The sequence below is a fragment of the Puma concolor genome, chromosome B1 (assembly GCF_028749965.1).
Source record: "Puma concolor isolate L17-30 chromosome B1, mPumCon1.1.hap2, whole genome shotgun sequence".
In the NCBI taxonomy this organism is placed as follows: Eukaryota; Metazoa; Chordata; class Mammalia; order Carnivora; family Felidae; genus Puma; species Puma concolor.
Window position 1 is genome coordinate 85,271,015 of NC_141670.1, and position 24,148 is coordinate 85,295,162.

General features: G+C 37.6%; 2 long non-coding RNA genes across 2 annotated transcripts in view; both read right to left on the reverse strand.

The window, feature by feature from the left end:
* Positions 1 to 9,308: 9,308 nt before the first annotated feature.
* LOC147581735 (uncharacterized) lies at positions 9,309 to 10,284 on the reverse strand. The gene is made up of 2 exons (XR_015249739.1): positions 10,163 to 10,284; positions 9,309 to 9,804 (listed from the first exon to the last, which is right to left on the reverse strand). It is a non-coding gene; the product is annotated as an uncharacterized LOC147581735 (long non-coding RNA).
* A 322-nt stretch (positions 10,285 to 10,606) lies between these two features.
* LOC147581736 (uncharacterized) overlaps positions 10,607 to 24,148 on the reverse strand; it is a 105,383-nt gene continuing 91,841 nt past the window's right edge. The window contains exon 3 of the long non-coding RNA XR_015250200.1: positions 10,607 to 10,736. This is a non-coding gene — a long non-coding RNA (uncharacterized LOC147581736). The remainder of the gene's footprint in view (positions 10,737 to 24,148) is intronic.

The window sequence follows — 24,148 nt, forward strand, 5'->3', positions numbered from 1 at the left end:
AAAAGTATTTTAATGTTTTTCAACTTGTAACAATTATATTAGGAAATATTTTTAAATATTTTTGATGTGTAAAAACAGAATACACATTTCTCTGTACAGTAAGATCTGAATTTAGTAAAATAAATAAAATCAATACTGATACATAAAAATATGTCAGGCATTTGTTTTATTTATTAAAATTTACTGAGTGTATGTATTACATGTATTTTACTAAATTGGATATATATATACACGCACACATTGAAGAAGGAAATAAGAAGAATTTGTGAAGCAAACATCATGTGGAATGAACTTCTGATGAGGCTTTAGTCTTTCATGTTTAGGCAGAGTTTTGACATTGGTGGTTTGTAGAGTTTATACTAAGCCAAGTAGGTTTTTACTTTGCAAAGTTAGCTTTTAATTGCTGACACTTAGCTAAAAGTCCTTAAGCATTAGTCACTAGGTATTTTTTACTTTGCCAGGTGGCTGCAACTTGTGGTCTGACCCTAAAAGACTCTCGCTCTAAGAAATGGAGCCAAAGGCTTGGGCCTTTAGCCAACACAGATGGACTGAGAGTGCAGATTGTTGCAGTTTGACCTTGAACTTGTAGTGCAAGGCAAAGGCTTCAGCAAAGCAGTGCCCTTGGCAGGTGCTAAGGTCTCAGATTACAGGCTGCTGTAGTTTATTATAATGCAGGCACAGCTTGGCTTCTTATCCTTGGCTAGGCTAATGTTGGATTATAATCTGCATGTACGTGGAAAGACAGCAAATTTACACATGAGCTACAGAACACTAGGAAGCTTCTAGCTTGAAACTGTTAAAACATCATGTGGCTAAGGCTTAAGGTCTTTTGCTTAGGTGGCAGTAAGTGGCACTCCATTCTGCATACAGGTCACACGTTGAAACTGTGGAGCACTTGACCTTAAATTATGTGTCTGATCCAAAGGCTCAATCACAGAAAATGAAAATAATAGATAAGAATGTTTGGGCAAGTTTCAAAATGATAATTATTATAGCTGGGCATGTGGGTATCTCAGTTCCCAGGGAATTTATGGGATGGAACAGAAGGAGGTTGTCTAGACTTTAGAGGACCACGTGGCTGAGGCACCAGTCCTCATTAGGACCTCAGGGAGTCCTGCTTCAAGAGCCTCAGTAGCAGCTTCAGTTCAGAAATTCTGATGGTGGGGCACCTCAGTTGTTTAAGCCTCTGACTTCAGATCAGGTCACGAGCTTGCGGTTCTCAAGTTCAAGCCCAGCATTGGGCTCTCTGCTGTCAGCACGGAGCCTGGCCTAGGGTCCTCTGTACCCCCTCTCTCTGTCCTTCCCCCACTTGTGCACCTGCACTCTCTATCTCTTTCTCTCAAAACTAAATGAACATGGGGCGCCTGGGTGGCGCAGTCGGTTAAGCGTCCGACTTCAGCCAGGTCACGATCTCACGGTCTGTGAGTTCGAGCCCCGCGTCGGGCTCTGGGCTGATGGCTCGGAGCCTGGAGCCTGTTTCCGATTCTGTGTCTCCCTCTCTCTCTGCCCCTCCCCTGTTCATGCTCTGTCTCTCTCTGTCCCAAAAATAAATAAACGTTGAAAAAAAAAAATTAAAAAAAAAAAAAAAAAAAAAACCAAATGAACATGAAGAAAGAAAGAAAGAAAGAAAGAAAAGAGGGGGACCTGGTTGGTTTCGTTGGTTAAGCGTTAGACTTCTACTCAGGTCATGATCTCATGGTTTGTGAGTTCGAGTCCCATGTTGGGCTCTGTGCTGACAGCTCAAAGCCTGCAGCCTGCTTCATATTCTGTGTCTCCCTCTCTCTCTTTCCCTCCACTGCTCACACACACACACACACACACACTCTCTCTCTCTCTGTCAAAAATAAATAAACATTAAAAAAATTAAAAAAAAAAAAAAAGAAGAAATTCTGATGGTGTTTTTTGACCTGAAACGAGTACAGCTTTAAGGTGAAATCCTTTTCTAGAAGGCAGGGTGTTTTTAGGCTGAATTCTTCCCAAGAGGCAAAGTAAGAGTGCTGCTATTACACAGGTACAAAATACCTCACAGAATAGTAGGAGTCAGCGCTAACAATAGAGCTCATCCTCAAGAAGCTATGAGGTTTTGAATAGACTGGGGAAGAAGGAAAGAAAGAAAGAAAGAAAGAAAGAAAGCAAGAAAGATCTCAAGTAACACGTGGTTTGACAGGAGGGGCTGCTGCCATTGCAAACGAAGATGACAGTGTCTTGTCAAGACCACCCCTTGACGGGGCAGGTGCCTGGGTGGCTCAGTGGGTTAAGCGTCTGACTTCAGCTCAGGTCATGATCTCAAGGGTTCGTGAGTTCGAGCCCCATGTTGGCCTCTGTGCTGACAGCTCAGGGCCTGGAGCCTGCTTTAGATTCTATGTCTCCCTCTCTCTCTGCCCCTCCCTCACTTGTGCTCTATCTCTCAATGTCTCAAAATACATAAACACTTAAAGAAAAAAAAAAAAAAAAAGACCACCCTCCTGAGGAGACAGAAGGCTTCTAGATTGACTCTATCCCCTCAGATAGGGTAAATTCATAGTAACAGAATTAGTCATTTGCTGGGAGGCTCCTACCCATTAAATGCATGGGTTGTACAGCCAGAAGTAAACTGGCTGACAAATGAGCCAAACTGAAGCTGAGATGGAGGTCACCATTTACCTGCCCTCTTCCTCAGACGGCAGTGGGATGGCCTTGACAACACTGCATTCTGGGTTTAAGGAATAGGATTTTCACCATAGATCATTGATAGGTGTGGGGTCAGGGTTACTTTTGAGTCCTATTTTGAAGAGTCTTATTGGAGTGAAAATGAGGAGTGTTGACATTGAATCGAGAATTTTTAAGGCCCTGAAAGATTCACACCCTTCCCAGGCTGAAGTTGCTGAAAAAACCCTAACTCTACCCAGATGTGGTGAACTCCTCTGACAGAACTGTGCAGAACTACAGATGAGTAAAGATAACTTTTGGGCTTTAATTTATTTTCAAAAGTCAAAGGAATCTGATTGTTGGAATTTTATGAATAAAATCTCTTTGTGCATTTTGTGATTGGAGTATTATAGTGTGGCCATCTAATCTCATAGGACAACATGACTGGACATAATTTGTTTCAAAAATTAAAATAATAATGGCTAATTTCTTGAGAATTTACTTGGTACTAGGTAGAATCTTCACATTATATATGTTTATAATTGCATATGTGTTACAAAATAGCATATGTAATATATGCTACATATATATTACATAATAATTAAATATCTATGTAAATTTGTAAAGTCTAAACTTGCCTTGTACTTTTCTCCTCTTTGAGAGCCAGCCCACCTACAGAGAGCATAAATTCTACTCTGCTCCTCCAGGACCAAACCATCCCCTAGTGGAGTTTGGCCTCACCAGGCCAGAATTGCTGGTGGTTGGGTAAGTGCTTAAATTTGGACTTCAGTTAGCTTACCCTTTGGTTTCTTACACAAAACTATGTTCTCCAACTTAGTCTCTATCAATAATAAAAGCATTATTTTCAGCTTCATCTTCTTATTTCTCAATTTATTTGGAATTTTGGCATCTTCTGGGGCGCCTGGGCGGCTTTATCAGTTGGGTGTCCGACTTCGGCTCAGGTCATGATCTCACAGTCCGTGAGTTGGGCCCCGCATCAGGTTCTGTGCTGACAGCTCAGAGCTTGGAGCCTACTTCAGATTCTGTGTCTCCCTCTCTTTCTGCCCCTCCCCTGCTCATGCTCTGTCTCTCTCTGTCTCAAAAATAAATAAAAAAAAAAAAATTAAAAAAAATTTGCAAAAAAGAATTTCGGCATCTTCTCAGATATTACAGTAGTGTATATGTATGGATGATACATTAATATTTATGTATATATATAAATAAGTGAACATATATACATATATATGATACACAAACAAATGTGCATTCAAATATACTACACATATGAACATATATGTACATATATGCACATATATCAATGTGTGGCATTTCTATAGGATATAAGTGTAATATAATCTATTTTAATTATTATATATAACACATAATGCATACTCACACACATATACACCTCTTCATACATGTATAACTATATTTGTTTTGTCTAGATTGTGGAATTACTAGTGATATCTTTTTTAAGTTTATTTACTTATTTTTGAGACACACAGAGCTAACAGGAGTGGGGTAGGGGCAAAGAGAGGAAGAGACAGAGAATCCCAAGCAGGCTCCTCACTGTCAGCTTGGAGCCCAATGTGGGGCTTGAACTCACAAAACCATGAGATCATGACCTGAGCTGAAACCAAGAGTTGGACACTTAACTGACTGAACCACCCAGGCACCCCACTAGTGATATTTTATTTACTTTCTTTACATATTTCTACATTTCCAACTTTTTCTATGTTTACTCATTAATCAGAAAAAAAGGGTTTAAATATAACTAAGATCAGTTGTCACCAAGACTGTGTCTTGTGTCTTCCTTCTTTCTGTAAATGTTACCCTTTTTCTTCTCACAGAATGTCTTCATAATGGTATTGGGACTATACCATTAATAAAACTAATTTAAGCAAAGGAAACCATTAATAAAATGAAAAGACAACATACTGAATGGGAAAAGATATTTCCAAATGATATGTCCAATAAGGGTTTAATATCCAAAATATATAAAGAACTTATACAACTCAATACCAAAAAAAAAAAAATCCAATTAAAAAATGGGCAGAAGACCTGAATAGAGATTTCTGTAAAGAAGACATCCAGATGGCCAACAGACACATGAAAGGATGTTCAACATCACTCATCATCAGGGAAATGCAAATCAAAACCACAATGAGTTATTGCCTCATGTGAGTCAGAATGGCTAGTATCAAAAATACAAGAAACAAGTGTTGGCAAGGATTTGGAGCAAAAGAGACCCTCATGCACTGTTGATAGGAATTTAAATTGTTACAACCACTGTGGAAAACAGTATTGATATTCCTTAAAAAATTAAAAACAGAAATAGCATATGATCCAGTAATTCCACTACTAGGTACTTACCCCAAATAAATGAAAACACAAATTCAAATAAACCTTTCTGTTTATTGCAGCATTATGTACAGTAGCCAAGATATTGAATCCACCCAAATATTCATCAATAAATGAATGGATAAAAAAGATAAGGTATATACATATGGAATATTACTTGGCCATAAAAAAGAATGAGATCTTGTCAGGTGTGACATCATGGATGGACCTAGAGGATATTATACTAAGTGAAATAAGTCAGACCAAGAAAGACAAATACCATATGATTTCACTTACATGTGACTATAAAAAACAAAACAAATGAACAAAAAAAAAAAAAACGGAAACAGACTCATAAATACACAGAATACACTGGTAGTTGTACGGGGGAATGGGAAAAATATGTTTAAGAAGTACAAACTTCTAGTTATAAAATAAATACATCATGGAGATGAAAAGGGCAGCATAGGGAATATAGTCAATAATACTGTAGTAACACTGTATGGTGACCCATTGTAGCTACACTTGTGTGGTGAGCATTAAGTAGTGTATAGAATTGTGGAATCAATATGTTGTATGCCTGAAACTAATGTAACTGTGTGCCAACTATACTTGAGCTAAGAAAAAAAGAACTAATGAGAACTTGTTTCTATGTATTCCATTTCATTTGACTTATATTTTTACTCTTTGGTAACCCCCTTTACAGTGTGACCTACCTAAGAGGAAGAGCTGTGTTATCTTAGTTCAAGTTTTTATTATGTGCACAAGGCACTGTGACTTGCATACAGTGAGCACTCATTAAATATTTGTTGATACTAAGATTCTGCCATATGAAAACTTTCTGGGCAACTGGGTTGAACTCCAATGAAATAGTTGCAGAAAATAGTAGGAATAACAACACTCCCAGATACATGCACTGAGGCAATTCCACACAACGGTCATGCAATAGTTCAATAAGCTTGTTGCAAACGCCTTGAAAATAAAACTGTATTCCATGTAGCAGCAGATTTAGATCAGACTCTGGTAGACAAGATCTGATTTAAGGCAAAAGAATGAAAGTGTGTTTGAAATCGAGCCTAGGCAAAGTGATTATGGAAACGTAGTGAAATGTGCTTAATATTTCCTCGGAGGCCATAACAACTCCTCTGCCAAATCAACGAATCCTGTTATCCTGTCTCTTGAGGGACTAGATGATTGAGTAACAGGCTACAGATGTGAAATCTTTAAGCTTGTTTTCTGTTTGAGGGACCTGTCAGGCACTGCGTAATGTGACGCGCTCCCCTGGTCTCTGTAAGGTCCTCAGAGAAGCCAACCCCAAGGAGAACACTGCAATCACCTGCAAGCTGTAAGAATGGCTGATCCCTGATTCTCACCACAGACCCCCTCCCTGGCTTCTGATTTCATTGACCTAGTGTGGAGCCTGAGCCTTCAGAGTTTTAACAACTCTCCAGGTGACTCTAATACTTAGCAGCCCAAAGTGAGGAGCGCTCCGTGAGCATCTCTTGGAAGTTTAATGCATTTTTTTCTATCTATAGATTGTCCTAAACAGATACACCTACTCTCCTCGGACTCAAGTGAAATCACCCCGGTTGGATCATGGCTGGCCTGGAATTGTAAAGAGAACTCCTTTTTCACCTTAGGGCTTCATTTCCAGCTTAATGGTGCTTTCCAAAACATGATTCTCCCTCTCAAGAAAAACGTGCCTTTACTGCATAGAGTGTTAACCTATTCTATGGAGGCAAAAGAGTTGGGGATGAATAGTGTGCTAATGAAAAAATAGGGAAAAAATGTAAATAAATACTGTTGAGTGTGGAGACTGTTTTTCCTGCCTCCTATTCAACAATTTCACAGATTCTCATCTGTGACAACTGGATTTTAGAATCCCTTGTTTGAAAAAAAGCATGATATAAAAGGTATTACAAATTTTAGAAGTTGTATAAAAGCATGAATGTCTTTATTAATCCAAGTAAGATCTACATTTGTGGGGGGAGAAGCAAATGTGTGCAAGTCTCATTCTAATTATTTAGCTTTCAGAGAGTATTCAGCACATGTGAGGATTCATGGACTCTTCACAATGATTCTGTGTTTCCTTCTGGGTTCATTCATCAAAGACTGGGATTACTATTATCTGGCATCTGTACATGGCAATATCTAGATTTGTCCACCTCACCATGTCTAAGACATTTATTGCCGTATTACCTGGCCCATGGTGGTCCCAAAGTCTGGAAGGTCACCCTTATCCCTGCTGCCAGATCCCAGAGCTATTTGGTCATTATGGCCTTTTTTTTTTTTTTTTTAAACACTACTGAAGAAGCTTTCACAGATCAGTTTTTATTCTTGGCCTGGGAGCAGTAAAAGTGATACTCAAGCCGTAAGTAGTTGGTCCTTAACTATCCTTTCTAACTACAAACCGTGTCAGTAACATTACATTTCCTGTTGGCCATTGGGGAGTGAGAGAACTATCAGAGCAGTCATTTATATGAGGAAATATAACTATCTTGTTGAGCAAAATACAGCAATGGGAAGTTAAATAAACCTTCAGTGTGTTAAATAAACCTACAGCTTGAAGGAGGTTTGGTTGTTAACGTAAAAAGCTGATCAAATCTGTGACACTGATGAAAATGAAGGGCAAAATTGCCATATGAAAGGTTTGAGAGCAAAGACAGCACCGTTTCTTTAAATGTTATTAATCATGGCATATGTAAAATAGAAATTGTCTTGGTTCCATCTTCATAAGCCATGGGCATTCTCATAATACCTCTTATTCTTATCTTTCTTTCTCTACAAAGTGTGTACTTTCTGTTGTTAGGAAATGTACAATTTGAATTTGGATCAATGCCTAATTACACATTAACTCTTACTTTCATGTAACTTTTTTAAAGCTTACAGTCTAGGGAATAACTATACACCACATCTCAATTTTTTTTTTTAATTTTTTTTTTTTAACATTTATTTATTCTTGAGAGAGAGAGAGAGAGAGAGAGCATGAACAGGGGAGGGTCAGAGAAAGAGGGAGACACAGAATCTGAAACAGGCTCCAGGCTCTGAGCTGTCAGCACAGAGCCCGACGCGGGGCATGAACCCACGGACCGCAAGACCATGACCCAAGCCGAAGTCGGCCGCTTAACCGACTGAGCCACCCAGGTGCCCCATCAATTTTTTAAATAACTCCAGTAACTCATCTCTACTCATGCAGTTCCAGTGACCACCTAGTTAAAAATTACATTCTTATTAGCCCTAGGAAAATCCCATTTCACTAGCAAAATTGTTCTATTTTATCTTCCACACAATATGGTACCACTAAGGTATATTCCCCATTCAAACCTAAATGGAACCTTGGATTCTCCCATTTTCCTCACTCCCTTGAACTTTCTGAAGTGTATTTATGCTACAGAGATTAAGTGCACTGGAGTTATAAAACTGATCTGAGGTGGTAAGAATTTTGAAATAGTCAAAAGCCCTTTTTGCTCATTATTTGTGTTTGTTACACCCTGTTTGCACTTGATGAGAACTACAGAAATAAAAATTATGAGCCCCAGATCTTGGGTGTTGCCTAGATAAAATTATAAATAAAACCATAGGCACACGTTTCAAAGGTATTAATTAGAAACTAAGTGAAGGAATTGTCACAAGTGATTTTGAGAGTGTAAAGCACTGAATTAGCCATCATTCTACTTAAAAAGAAAATGGAGACAATAAGAAAATATTTACATACTTTTATGTAAAAAAATTCAGTTACATCTATGTTTATTCATGGCCAGTTTTTGTCAAGTCTGTTTACTGTTAGAGGGCAATTTTTTCCTCCCTTCTAGCTGTCCTTCCGTGGGGACTGAGTAAATTGGAAGAACACCTGGACTCTCTTTGCCTTTTTACTGACCTAACCCTGGGTGAGGTAAGGGACTTATCTGACTGGTAACTTGAGAAGAACTGCTCTTTGTTCCTCTTGAAGCAAACCTGCCCACAAGTTCTCTTCTGTTTTCTGTGCTATGAAACTTACCCAGAAGTCCCCTCCAGATGGAGACAGTTACTCTGGTCTAGTTGCCTGTGATGGGATGGATAATTCTCATTATTTAGCTGTTAAGTATCATGAAACTCATTTGGCTCCCATGCACCCTCCCTTTGTCAATAGTGAAGGTGATATACTGGCCTCATTTGTTGCTTTCCTCCCCCCCGCCCCCCGATTTATTCAAAACTCATATGGAGACAAGGAATAAAAAACACCAGGATTTTTGCTGAATAGTAAAGAACTTAGCTTTACTTGTAAGCTTGCTTTTATCTTTTCAAAGAACTTTTGGCCTGCTACCCATTAATCTACTTCTGTGTGACAAACCACTGAAAAATTTGGTGGCTAAAATGATTTATTATTATTTCTCATGATTCTTTGCATTGACTGGTCTTAGGCAGTTCTTAGCTAGCATTTCTCCTATGGCTGCAGTCAAAGGGTGGCTGGGGCTGGATTCAGTTGATGGTGTTCGGGACTAGATGTCTAAAATGACTCATAAGTCTCGAACCTCAGCTGAAATATCAACATTAGGTCTCTTTCTCCGTGCAGTCTTTCTGCATGGCCAGCTAGGGCTTCCTCACACAAGAGGGAATGGGAGTTTCCTGGTAGTTGGGCTTCTTTTTTGAGGATGGCTTCTCCCAGCATTTGTGTTTCAAGAGAGCAAGGCAGATGGTGTAAAGCTTCTTGTGATGTAGGCTTAGAAGTCATGAAGCATCATTTCCACTCCATTCTACAGAGTATGCAGGACCAGTCTTGATCCGGTATAGGAGGGGTTAGCAAGGACACCAATTCCTGAAGACTGGATACACTGAGTATGAGGGGTTGGCCACAACCTATCATATCAAAAACATGAATATACGTTATAGAAAACTATATTTATTAGGATGAATATTAGAAATAGCTGTATTTACTTAAAGTTGTAATTACTTATAGAAAGCTACAATCTCAACAATCTTACAATAATTAAATGCTAAAAAATAATTAAATGCTGATTATTATTTCATTCAATGTAATACAATTTATCCATTAGGTTTAAAAGATTATAATTTTTTTCCATTTTGAGAACCAAACGAAAGAAATTCTCCCTTAATATGCTTTTTTTTTAAACAATTTTGCAAGTTGAATTTTAGAGCACAGCATCAAATCTATTTCTTCCACAGCAGGAAAACCTTAAAAATGTGAAATGCTTACATGACCACAAGGAGATGATAATAAGGTTGTAATTCTCTAGAGTCAGGTACGTGGGAAAAGGAATCCAGAGGAGAGTGTGAGGTAGAATCTTGAAAGACTAGATGGTGTTCCCAAAGCCTGTTTTGGGTAAGAAAAGAGCACACAATTCTAGTCTAATCTTAACACTAGAAAGTCATCCAATTCCAGGTTGCGTGGAACAGATTTCCAAAGCATAGCTCAATTTCTGGGAAGGACTGAGAGAAAAGGCACGATCCCATAGAGCAACCGATTTAAGACCAGTAAACAGGGACAAAGCAGGGAGTAGGTTTTCAGTACTGGAATTTATTGCAAGAGTATGCATGTCATGATCTTATAGGAAGCACCTAATAAAAGCGACTGTAATATATAAAGCACTAAATATTAGTGATTTTTCATAAAGGAACTTAATTTTTCACTTAACTTTTAGATGGATGTTTCTGATTGATGAGTGTCTCTCCTTCACGCAGTGATTCAGAAACCCATACTCTTTCCATCTTAAGACTGCCAGTTTCATCATGAGGATTTCAAGGTTGTCATGCCCATCTGAACACAGCAGCTAAGAGAGGGAGAGTTGAATGAAGGGACTATGAATAAGATATTTTCATATACCAGGGATGGAAGTGACACACATAGCTTCAATCACTCTCCTCTGGCCAGAACCCAGTAGCATGACCGAAGCTAACTAGGAAATGGAACATTAGCCATGACAGAGACGATGGGGAATGTGATCTAGCCGTGTGCCAGGAGGAGGAAAACAGGGCTATGGTGAGTGGTTTGCTGGTCTTTGCCACACTCAGGAATTGGAATTTGAGAAAGAATTAGAGAGGCTTGGTACTGACTGTAAAGAGCCCTTGATTTTGGTATTCTTATGTTTCCTCTTGCTCTTTGGCAAGAAGAGTCCCAGAATCTTGAGAAGGGCTAAATGAACAAGGAGGTGTAGTGACCCAGTCTTACAGCTTTAAAAGATAAAAGATTGCCATGAAGGGACATTGCATCTACAAGATCTAATTTTGACCAATACTGATTCTACTACTCAAAAGAATCAGAATGACAGATGACCTAGAAAGCCTAGAGAGGGATCAAGCAAGCATTGCTAAAGAAGTATGTAATAGTGAATATGGGCTCAAAATACTGGCAACAACAAAAGAAATAGCTGCTCATAGAGACAATGCCATGTTCATAAGAAAATTGAAATCTGGAGTGCTGTCTCTCTTAAGGACATTATGAAGAAATTTTTTCCAAAACCTAAAAAGTTTCCACTTCAGTAATGTTCTTAGTGAAGACACACAATGCTGGTTGACTTACGAGCATTTATTTCATTTTGACCACCCGGATCTGCCTTGATTTTGCTACCAGCAAGGGGCGCCTGGGTGGCGCAGTCGGTTAAGCGTCCGACTTCAGCCAGGTCACGATCTCGCGGTCTGTGAGTTCGAGCCCCGCGTCAGGCTCTGGGCTGATGGCTCAGAGCCTGGAGCCTGTTTCCGATTCTGGGTCTCCCTCTCTCTCTGCCCCTCCCCCGTTCATGCTCTGTCTCTCTCTGTCCCAAAAAAATAAATAAACGTTGAAAAAAAAATTTAAAAAAAAAAAAATAAAAAAAAAAATAAAAAGTCATTACTGAAATAAGACTTAATCGTTCATTTCATTCCATCAGCCTTAAGACTTAAATAACAAATTTCTCAGGGCGTCCAGGTGGCTCAGTAGATAAAGCATCTCACTCTTGATTTTGGCTCAGGTCATGATCTCACAGTTCGTGAACGGGAGCCCTGCATTGGGCTCTGCACTGAGGGTGTGGATCCTGCTTGGGATTCTCTCTCCCTCTCTCTCTCTGCCCCCCTCCTCTCAAAATAAATAAACTTTAAAATATATATAACAAATTTTTCTGTAACCTTCCCTTTTCTATTTTAAGCATATAGGCATTTTTATTTTTGTTCTATATTTACTGTATTCCTTGGTTTTAAGGCATTGAAAAATGTCTACATTTTCCATGTTTTGTCATTTGCTTTGGTAAAATAAACTTCCTATGACTTGGGCTGATCCCTGCATACAGGAAGCACAGTGGAACCACAGGCAGTGTTACAACCGGATTTTCAAAGTGCCTTTAGCCTGACTAAGCAGCAACCACACTTCTCAGAGCAAAGTGTGAGAATCCACTTCGGCAACCTCTTAATAAGGCAGTCATCAACCTGTGAACCCCACAATGAAGTAACAATATGGAGAGGACATATTCCTTTTGAGACATCCAAAATGACAGCTGGTGATTTTCTTAACCAGTGTTCATCTAATTCATTTCCTAAGCAGTGTGGCTTTGCAGCAATTCATGAGGGAGGAAATGGTTGCTTAATTGCCCAGAAGAATTTCCTGGAGATGCTTCAGTAGTAACAACTTGTCTTCCTCTGCCCAGGATCCATGAATAACAAAACAATTGAAACCAAAAGTCAGACTGAAAATATTACAGTGGCATCTCTAGTCAAAATAAAGCACAACATTGAAATAATTATCTGAATAAATCACACCTCGCCCCCCCCGTCCATGAAATACCCATAATTTTCATAGCTCGGTTTGAAGCTCTCTAGTACTTGAAAATAAAATGTAATTTAATAATTTTCTTCACTTTATGTGTGAACACATTCAGCCAAAGGAATACGATGCCAAGAAATGTCCCACCTGCTCTACTCAGGTATCTCCCATCACAATCTGTGTATCCTTTTCCTTAGAGGCAACTTTCTGCCCTGAAAAGATTTCTGGATTAGGGGTTAGACTACTTGGGTTCGCAATGTCCTTCTGTCCCTAGCTATCACTTTGTTTACGGAAAAGTCACTCCCTTTCTCTGGTTCTCAACTATAAAGTGAGGAGGCTGGGGTAGCCTGGACTTCTAAGTAATTCTATGATTCTGTAATTCTGTATTTTATTTTCCAGTGAAAGAAAAAAGCGCATAAGTGTGAGCTTCAATGAAGCATCTAGCATGTAGGTGTCCATTTTAAAACCTGGGTTGTTGACCTTAAATTCCCTTTGGTTGAGTCTGTCCAAAATTCATTGCAAAATCTATTTCTTTTTAATTATCATCATATAACAATGGTAGACTTTTCTAAAATCTGTTATCTGCTTTTGCAGAAACTTTTCCTCTCTGCATAGAGTTAACTGGGTAATGTTGACTCAGCAAGTGAGTTTTACCATAATTCAGTTAATGCTTATGTGTGTGTGTGTGTGTGTGTGTGTGTGTGTATAATTAAAGTATTTAAAGGATCATGCAATATTCAATTTTATCAACTGCTTTAGCATTCTATCATGTAGGCAAGCTGTCTGGTGATCAAGTATGATTAGAAAATGTGCTCCCTTTCGCCAATTATGTCTTCAGACTAAATCTTCAGTCTATTTCCCACCCCCCCCCCCCAGAGGCTGCTCCCACCAGTTCTATCAGTGTATATTCACACTCTTCTTTCAGAGAAATCCAGAATTAGTCTCCTTGAGCATATTCTTAAGGATGGTGGCCAGAAGAAATGACACATATATATCGAGACAGAAATGACTGAGGTATGAATTTGAATTGAAACAAGAAAAAAATGAATTTTTAGAGCGCATAGCAACGTTTTAATTTATTCCAGAGTGAATCATCTTATTTTACCAAGGCATGGTGTGGCTTTTAATAAATGTAGTAACCCTCTCAAAATGAATAGATCACCTGCCACTTTTCCTGTGATTTAGAATGAGGAAGATGAGCTGGCTCATGATAAATGCATGTTTAACAGTAAGTGACAACAGTATTATCTCACTGTGTGCGAATGAGGTCACCTTTCAGATGTACCACAGTCAGGAGCTTCATTCCACATATCAACGCAATATTGGCTTCTTGGTAAAGAAAGTTAAGCTAAGAGAATTTTTCTGCAATTTCAAAGGTATAAAGTGATGATGGTAATAGCAGCACATTTAATAGAAATTATGTTTGAAGCCCAGAAACCTGACTTTCCTCAGGAAGTAATGGCTCCTGAGTTCCCAGCATTGTAGTAGATGTTTTATATATATTATTGCTAATCTTCACAAAAATGTTCAAGCTATAAATTAATCCCACTTTATAGTTGCTGGAACTGGCACTTAGAATGTTTAAATTTCTTCGAGGTCCCATAGGTAGTAAATCATTGAACCAGGATTTATATCCAGAACTTCCCAACTCCAAAATCTTTCACTTCTTCAGGTCACTTCTCCACCTGTATTGCCTCTAAAGGTAGACACCAGGCATAGGTGGCTTGTGGGTATTTTAAATGTGACTTGTCCAAAGTGAAATTTTTAAAACTTAGCACTAAAATAATGTAAAATATCTCATTAACAGTGCTTTGTCTGAATGTTTGTGTCCCTCCAAAATAAACATGTTGAAATCTTAAGGCCCAGTGTGATGGTATTTGAAGGGTAGAGCCCTCAGGAGTAGGATTAGTGTCCTTATTAAAGAGACCCCACAGAACTTTCATGCCCCTTCCATTAAGAGAAGATACAAGAAGTTTGCAACTCAGAAGAAGGCCTTTGCCAACCTGATCTCAGACTTCTAGCCTTTAGAACTATGAGAAATAAATGTCTATTGTTTGTAAGTCACCCAATCTGTGGTATTTTGTTGCAGCAGCCCAGAAAAAAAAGATAAATCATTTTCTGTTGATTAACTGTTGAAATAATAATATTTTGGGCATTTAGGTTAAATAAAATATATGACTAAAATTCATTCCATATTGTTTTAATGTAGTTACTAGAAAATTGAAAATTACATAATGGCATTTGTAGCTCACATTATATTATCATGAACAGCATTGCTCTATACAACATTACCTTTTATAAAGATCCATAACACAGATCATATCTTTACCACTATAATCTCACAAGTTTGGGGGAAAGCCTAAAATAGAGCTTAGAAATATTTATTGAAATTAGAAATTTCTTCCTAATAACATCTGTTAATAACAGACTCTTAATTAACTCAAGGAATTCAAATTAGTTTAGTAAGTGTAGTCATTACTCTTTAAGTTATCTTAAGGCAAGGATCTAGAACTATTACCCATTAAAGTTCATTTCTAAATAATCTGATCCACACTGGTAAACTAAATACCATTAAAAAAACAGATATATCTCTGTTCCCTGAAGACTTACTGTAAAAAATAATAATAAAATAGAAAAGGAATGAAAAAGATTAATGCCACCTGATAGAGAAATTGCCCAAGATCCATGGGAACTTCAACTCAATGAATCTGTAGCAAATGTACTGTTGGCTTTGAGGCCAATGTTACTAGATTCTTCTTAAAGTAGTATCCATGAAAAAATTCAGTCCCAAACATAACATGAGTAATCTTGGCTTGAATAGGAATGAATATGAAAAATGGTCATATTTGAAGCAATGTCACAGAAATCTTTACCAACATATCTCACCTTCCTACCTTCTCCTAATACTGTGAAAGGAAACACCTTTCACACGCTATAAGACTAAAACAGACTTCCTAATCAGACTTCTTTCCCCTAATAATGTTACATTTTTGCCAACCTGGGCAGTTGCTTTATCTGTGAGCTTAGGTTTCCAGGCTCAGAGACAGACCCATGGCTTATGTTACTGCCTGGTTCTTCTGTTCACAATTATCTATCTGTTCATTTTGGAATTATGTTTTGATAATCTACATGGTGCCTGGTACTATTGTACGTGCTTGGGACATATCTGTAGAAAACAAAATAGTCTTCCCAATCCTCCTGGAATTTTAAGAGGTATATTGTAAGGACCTATTGGTATGGATTATAAACACCACGGAAGATTTCAAAATCCCAGGGCTACTAGAAAAATCAGTTATAAAATAAGTGCATAATATCATCAATCAGCTGGGTTTATAGCTATTCAACTGATACTGAGCTAAGCTTTTTATATGTATTATCTCATATAATAATGGATGTTAAGTGATGAGTGCTGAGAAAAAGTCACAGAAAGATTTGGATTCATTTGAAATGGGTTTTCCCCCAAAATTTCAATCTGTCAAATTACACAAGCTTGCATGAAATATAAAGTCGCAACCAGCATTGGGTTCTTAAGTGACAGACACCATGGCAAATCAGTGCCCTTAGGACAGAGAAATGGAGAAACTGGGCAAGAGAAGCATGTGGCCTGAAACACTATCCAGTAAAACCTTGGTTTGTGAGCACAATTCATTCCAGAAACATGCTTGTAATCCAAAGCACTTGTATATCAAAGTGAATTTCCCCGTAAGAAATAATGAAAATTCAGATAATTCATTTTACAACCCAAAATTATTCATATAAAAATGATGAGAATACTGTAATGTAATACAAAATAATAAAGAAAATACAAAATATGAAGAAAAAGAAACAAATTAACCTGCACTTAACTTTGAAAAACCTTCACGGCTGGTGTGAGGGAGATGAAGGGTTATCGTGTTGGACAAATTTCACTATCACTAACAGAATCACTGCTATCGGCTCAATGGAGTCTTTTTCTTTTTGTGCAACTTTAACAAGGAAACTATCCAATGACACTTGCTCTTACCTCCTTTTGAGGATTTCATGGAAATGTGACATTGCACTGTCATCAAACAGATTCATCACTCGCACTGCTATAGCCTCTTTTGGGTGGTGCTTTTCTACAAAATGTTGCACTGTTTCCCACATTTTACATATCTCCCTGATCTCATTTGAAGTGAGGGATCCCTCTGCCTTTTTCTCCTCCTCTTCCGCAGACGAGATGTCCTCCATAACCTCTTGCTGTTGCTCACAGTGCAGATCTATCAGTTTGTGGACAGTCACTGTGGCCTGAGACCGAGAATCCTGGCATAGAAGACGATCACCCACAATCCCACAGCGAGAGAGAGAGAGAAGACCCATTGGCTCAGCTATGGTCATGTGATGTTCAGCATCACATACTGCTCATAATGCAAGACATTGTTCGTTTATCAAGTTAAAATTTATTAGGAATGTTTGCTTGTCTTGCAGAACACTCACAAAAAGAGTTACTCATAATCCAAGGTTTTACTGTGTATACATTTTAAACCTCCCCTTCATTAGACCCATCTCAAAGTCATGTGTAATATGCACATCATTGTCAGCAATCTGAAACATTAAAGGAAAGACATAGTTCTTGCTGCGTACTTGAGATCCCTAGGCTAGGGACGCGATTGGATGAGCTACAGTCACAAGCTCTGGTATGATCTTGTCTTGCCACTGACTAGCTATGTAACCTCCAAGAGTGGCTCATACTTTCTGAGCCTCTGAGTTCTCACCAGAAGAATAAAGGTGTTGATGTGATCTCTAGAATTCTGTGCTGCTAATCCTGCACATAAGGGACTCGTAGCAAATGTTTCTTAAGTGTAACAAAGCAGTTTTTCAGTCTCACTCTTTACTTCAATAAAATGATATGCTAGAGAACCAAAGATTTTAATATCTTATAGAAAAACATAGAATGGGGGTACCTGCATGGCTCAGTTGGTTAAGTGTTTGACTCAGTTTGGGCTCAGGTCATGATCTCACGGTTCCTATGATCAAGTCCCGCAACAGGCTCTACCCTGACAGTGCAGAGCCTACTTGGGATTCTCTCTCTCCCTCTCTCTCTGCCCCTCTCCCACCTGCATTTGAAGTGAGGTGTCTCTCTCTGTCTCTCTCTGTCTCTGTCTCTCTCTCTCTCCCTGTCTCAAAATAAATAAACAGTAAAAAAAAAAAAAAAAAGAAAGAAAGAAAAACATGGAACTGGAGAGAAAGAGGGGTGCCTGGGTGGCTCAGTCAGTTGGGCGTCTGACTTCGGGTCAGGTCATGATTTCGTGGTTTGTGGGTTTGAGCCCCACGTCGGGCTCTGTGCTGACAGCTCAGAGCCTGGAGCCTGCTTCAGATTCTGTGTCTCCTTCTCTCTCTGCCCCTCCCCTGCTCATCCTCTGTCTCTCTCTCTCTGTCAAAAATAAATAAAACATTAAAAAAAATTAAAAAAGAAAAACATAGAACTGAAGAGAAAGAATACTTCATTTAGCTTAAAGGAATCCAGCTTTGGAACAAGAGTGCTCTTGGTCACATTTTACAAAGCAGATAAATGTACACATTTTTATAGGACCCCTTTCATTAGCTTTATGGAAGAGCCCAAGGAAAGAAAACGTCTTTTTGCAATGTTAATTTAAATCCATATATGTTATATAGATTAAATATTAAATATATACATGTATATAATCTCAGCTTTTCTGGGAAAGGTTAAAGGTAAGAAGATAGTACTTTTGTGACTCTGTTCAGTCTTTCTGACTCTTTTATTCTTTGTGTGAATGATAATAACTTTGTACCAGTTCCCTAGTCAAAGAGGCAACATGGAAGTGAAGAGAGAAACAATGTCTGTTTGCTTTTCTAAGATGCCATTGCGGTCCCTAGGATGTCAGAGGAGACATTGATTCACCTGAACATTTGCCACCTTAATCTGGGATTTCATCTTCATTTTGAAAAATTTTCATGGCACTGCTATTGGTAGATTCTTTTACAAAATTTGCTCCGTGAACTTTTGAATGTGCAACCCATTGCTGTATCTTTAAGGAAAAGATTTGTGCCTGTTTGTTATCATTTATTGCCTGTGTTAACTTTACATTTTCTTTGCAAAATAACTTTGCTATCGTTATTTTTACCTCAGTACTTTGTTTTGTTTTGTGTTTCGCTATTTACATATGTTTGAAAAAAATCTACATAGAATTTCAGTTGAAGCAGGAAAATGAGAGCTACTTAAAACTCTTAGCACAACATCCCTGTTACTTTGGCTGCCTATCAACTGTCACTGATATAAATGCCTGGTGGATATAGATAAGGAAATGCCAGGTGGAAGACGTACCAACCCCACAAATGCAACTATGTCAACAGTGATTGATGGCAGAGAGAGTTACTTAGTTCTGTTTTAAAAACATATTTACCATTTTTCTTAACATTAAAAACATTGATCTAAGGAGATAATTTGGAGGCTACAAAAACTTATTGCCAAATTGCTTTGTTGAAATTTTGAACAAATTAACATTGCCAGCAGCATTATATAAAAATGCTCTTTTAGAGCATTTTCTCCAACATTGGGAACTATCTTCTTTTACGTGCCAAATTAATAAGGTTGTGTGCTTTTAAACATGTATATTTTTGATTACTTGTGAACTTAAATGTTATTTAATGTTTACTTCTTTTAAGAAGGTCTTACTCAGCTTTTTCTGATTTTTTTTTGGAGGGGAGGGGATTCTTATTAGTTGGCATGAGTTTTTTTTTAGACTATTTTTGGTGGAGATCATATTCAGAAGCTAGTAAATCGTTCTCATTCTCAGAGATCCCTATTTCCTTATCATACCCCAGAGCTCCCAGTTAGATGTACCTGGAGGGTGCAAAACCAAATGTTTATTCCATGGACTTTGGAGAGAATTCTCATCTTCCCCCTCCGTATGAGAGCTAATCCAGGGGGGAGCTTGTTGCCATAGCATCCGAAGATATGACAAAGAGGATGTAAAAATCTTCCCTTCCTGGGCATGAGATATGTGGAAAAGAAGAGAAGGAAAAGTAATGAAGGAAGAAGTGAATCTTAACAAGTCTCTCACTCACTCCAAACGCTTAGTGATTCACTTTCCAGGAGAGGAATACTTTTGTCTTTAGAACTATACAGATAGGGAACACATAGAATTAGGCTAGAAGTTTGCTCCTGTTACAGACATAATCTCCGTATCTGCATATCTCTTCATAAGAGACCATAAGCCCCTTATTCTACCTACGAATATTGCAACCTTCACAAGTCATTTTCTCTTTGTGCTCTCTGCTTTCTGTGATCTCACAGCATCAGAGGAGATGGAGTCCTCAGATTGGACTTGACTTCTCAGAATCCTCCCTGGTCTCACAGGGTAGTGGTTCCTCTGTTTAGTCATCAGACCAGTGACTGTTGGGTGTGATCAGGTCCTTTTAGCAGTGTGAGCTAATACACTGGCACCTTTTGTGGGAGTCCCTGATTCTGGCCATTTGTCTCTGGTTTCTAAATCCTTTCCCACTGTGGCCTCTTCAAGTAAATCCAAGTAATTCTTTGTCTCCTCAACAGGTACATGGGCACCTCTGGGTTTCTTGCTTAACATGCACAGGCTGGTGGGAACCAAAACACTCCCAAGGCTCTCTCCTACTGTCTAATGACACTTCCAAGCCTTTACTCCAGTATAATGATGGAAGTAGCCACATGTAATTCTTTTCCTGGAGTGTTGCAGTTACTGGCCCCCTCTCAGTATATGGGGAGTCAAGCCACTCCCCACATAGTCTATTCCAAAACTTTTTGAATGTTTTAAAATCAGCACCCCAAGAAGTAGACTCAAGGGATGTGGGGATAGGGCAGGAGATAGTGATCAATAATTCAAAAGTCTGTCTGTCTACTTGTTTCTTGTTTACCATCTTCACAATGCCTTGGGCCAGGAAAAGTGCACATATCCTTTCTCTTATAGAACATCTCCCTTTTGTCTTCTAAGATTTCAAGATTCATGGCTGAGCATTTAGGTGAGGTGCCACCAATTGGAAACAGAATTCAATAAAGGCAAAAATAACATCTCCATTACATAATGAAGGATAAAAACCATATCCATCACGTTTATAACAAATATTGTAATTTCCTTTCCATTTTCATCAATGTTATTATAAACAAAAATGTTTTATTTTTCATCGGTTGCCTTCCTATACACCAACAATGAAGCGACAGAAAGAAAAATCAAGGAATCGATCCCATTTACAGTTGCACCAAAAACCATAAAATACCTAGGAATAAATCTAACCAAAGAGGTGAAAAATCTATACACTGAAAACTATAGAAAGCTGATGAAAGGAATTGAATAAGACACAAAGAAATGGAAAAAGATTCCATGCTCCTGGATAGGAAGAACAAATATTGTTAAAATGTCGATACTACCCAAAGCAATCTACATATTCAATGCAATCCCTATCAAAGTAACACCAGCATTCTTCACAGAGCTAGAACAAATTATCCTAAAATTGTATGGAACCAGAAAAGACCCCAAATAGCCAAAGCAATCTTGAAAAAGAAAGCCAAAGCAGGAGGCATCACAATCCCAGACTTCAAGCTATACTACAAAGCTGTAATCATCAAGACAGTATCGTACTGGCACAAGAACAGAAACTCAGATCAATGGAATAGAATAGAGAAGCCAGAAATGGACCCACAAAAGTATGGCCAACTAATCTTTGACAAAGCAGGAAAGAATATCCAATGGAACAAAGACAGTCTCTTCAGCAAGTGGTGCTGGGAAAACTGGACAGCGACATGCAGAAGAATGAACCTGGACCACTTTCTTACACCATACACAAAAATAAATTCAAAATGGATGAAAGACCTCAATGTAAGACAGGAAGCCATCAAAATCCTTGAGGAGAAAACAGGCAAAATGCTCTTTGATTTTGGCCACAGCAACTTCTTACTCAACACATCTTCAGAGGCAAGGGAAACAAAAGCAAAATAAAAAGTTTCATCAAAATAAAAAGCTTCTGCACAGTGAAGAAAACCATCAGTAAAGCTAAAAGGCAACCGACGGAATGGGAGAAGATATTTGCAAATGACATATCAGATAAAGGGTTAGTATCCAAAATCTACAAAGAACTTATGAAACTCAACACCCAAAGAACAAATAAGTGAAGAAATGGGCAAAAGACATAAATAGACACTTCTCCAAAGAAGGCACCCAGATGGCCAACCAACACATGAAAAAATGCTCATCACTCATCATCAGGGAAATACAGATCAAAACCACAATGAGATACCACCTTACACCTGTCAGAATGGCTAACATTAACAATTCAGGCAACAACAGATGTTGGCGAAGATGTGGAAAAAGAGGATCTCTTTTGCACTGTTGGTGGGAATGCAAGCTAGTGTAGCCACTCTGGAAAACAGTATGGAGGTTCCTCAAAAAACTAAAAATAGAACTACCCTACAACCCAGCAATTGCACTACTAGGCATTTATCCAAGGGATATAGGTGTGTTTTGTTTTGAAGGGACATGTGCACCCCCATGTTTACAGCCACACTATCAACAATAGCCAAAGTATGGAAAGAGCCCAAATGTCCATCGATGGATGAATGGATAGAGAAAATGTGGTACATATATACAATGGAGTATTAGTTGGCAATCAAAAAGAATGAAATCTTGCCATTTGCAACTACATGGATGGAACTGGAGGGTATTATGCTAAGTGAAATTAGTCAGTCAGAGAAAGACAAAAATCATATTACTTCACTCATATGAGGACTTTAAGAGACAAAACAGATAAACATAAGGGAAGGGAAACAAAAATAATATAAAAACAGGGAGGGGGACAAAACAGAAGAGACTCATAAATATGGAGAACAAACTGAGGGTTGCTGGAAGGGTTGTGGGAGGGGGGATGGGCTAAATGGGTAAGGGGCATTAAGGAATCTACTCCTGAAATCATTGCTTCACTATATGCTAACTAATTTGGATGTAAATTTTAAAAAATAAAAAATAAAGTTAAAAAAATAATAAAAAATAGAAAAATGAATGCTAGAAGCAAGCAAACTAGGAGGGAGGAAGGGAGAAAGGGGGGAAACAGCCACGATGAAGGATAAAGTCTGAGTCCCAGTGCACTGACTTTCAAGCACTTTCCAAAAGTAGTTGAGCACTGTCACACCTGGATTATTTGGCACTGAGAGGAGAGCATTTTCAACATTCCCCTACTTTATAAATTATTTTCAGTAATAATATTGAAATAGAATGAGAAACAGAAAAGATACAAAGACGGTGAACTTTTCTTTTTTCTAAATTTCGTGAAAATATAATCATGCCAGTTTAAATGAATTTTAATAAAGCTAAAATGTCTAAACCTAAAAAAAAATGTTTTATTTTTATGTAGAAAAATATAAATATTTTCTTTTACAATTTTTTAAGAAATATATGTTGTATGTTCGGAAACTCCTTCTCTATTCAGAGAGCAGAAAAAATGCTCATATAAATTATGTGTAGCATTTTATAATGTAATTTTGGATATAAACTTTTCAGCATAAGGTCAGGATTTATTGTTATAGATGATATTAACTAAAAATCAGACGTTATAATTTTCTAAATAATCATCTATTTTCTGCAGCCATTTGATGAATAATCCTCTCATTCTCTAACAGTTATTTCCCTTATGACAAACAAAATTATTATGAATGATAGTTATGTATTTTGTTTTACTTAACTGTTGATTTTTACCATTATTATGCTCTTTTGATTTTAAATCTTTCTAGTTTTTTTTTCCTTAGTCTTTCTTGCTTATTTATTCTTTCAAATGGATAGTGTGTTAAAATCTAAATAAATCTAGCTAATATTTAATTTTAAATGAAATTTAAAGATTAATTTTAAATGAAATTATTTCTTTGAAACATTGTTTTGTTAAAAAATATGGTATGTGTTTCTCCCTATATATTCAATAAGGTTTTAGTTTTTGTTCTTGTGTGCCATAGAGCTTTTATAATGGTTGATTTTAATATTTTATATTTTGTCAACATTTTATTATGACGTATTTGTTTTAACTGTAACTGCTCTAAAGCTGTTTATATATTTAAATATATTCTTAATTGTCTCCCTTTATGAACTTTTCAGTAAGTTCTATTTTAACTTCTAAGTGAAAAATTGTATCATTTGCATACAATTATTTTCCTCCTCCTGTTCAGTAGTAAACCTCTTATTTTTTATTCTTATTTCTTTTTTTCTCTTTATTTCAGACGAATTTCAGAAAAACCATTAAGGATGGGAGTTATAGTTGGAATCATTGTCTTAGTCTTGATTTTAATGTGAATATTGCTAACAGTGCATTATTAGAATGGTGGTGACTAATTACTAAATGAAGGAGAGTTGACAAAGACATCATAAATGTTTTAAGAACTGTGGGTCCTAAGTCTCTCTCATACATAAATACATGCATACATATACTATTTAACCTGACAGTTTGAAATGTTCCCTAAAG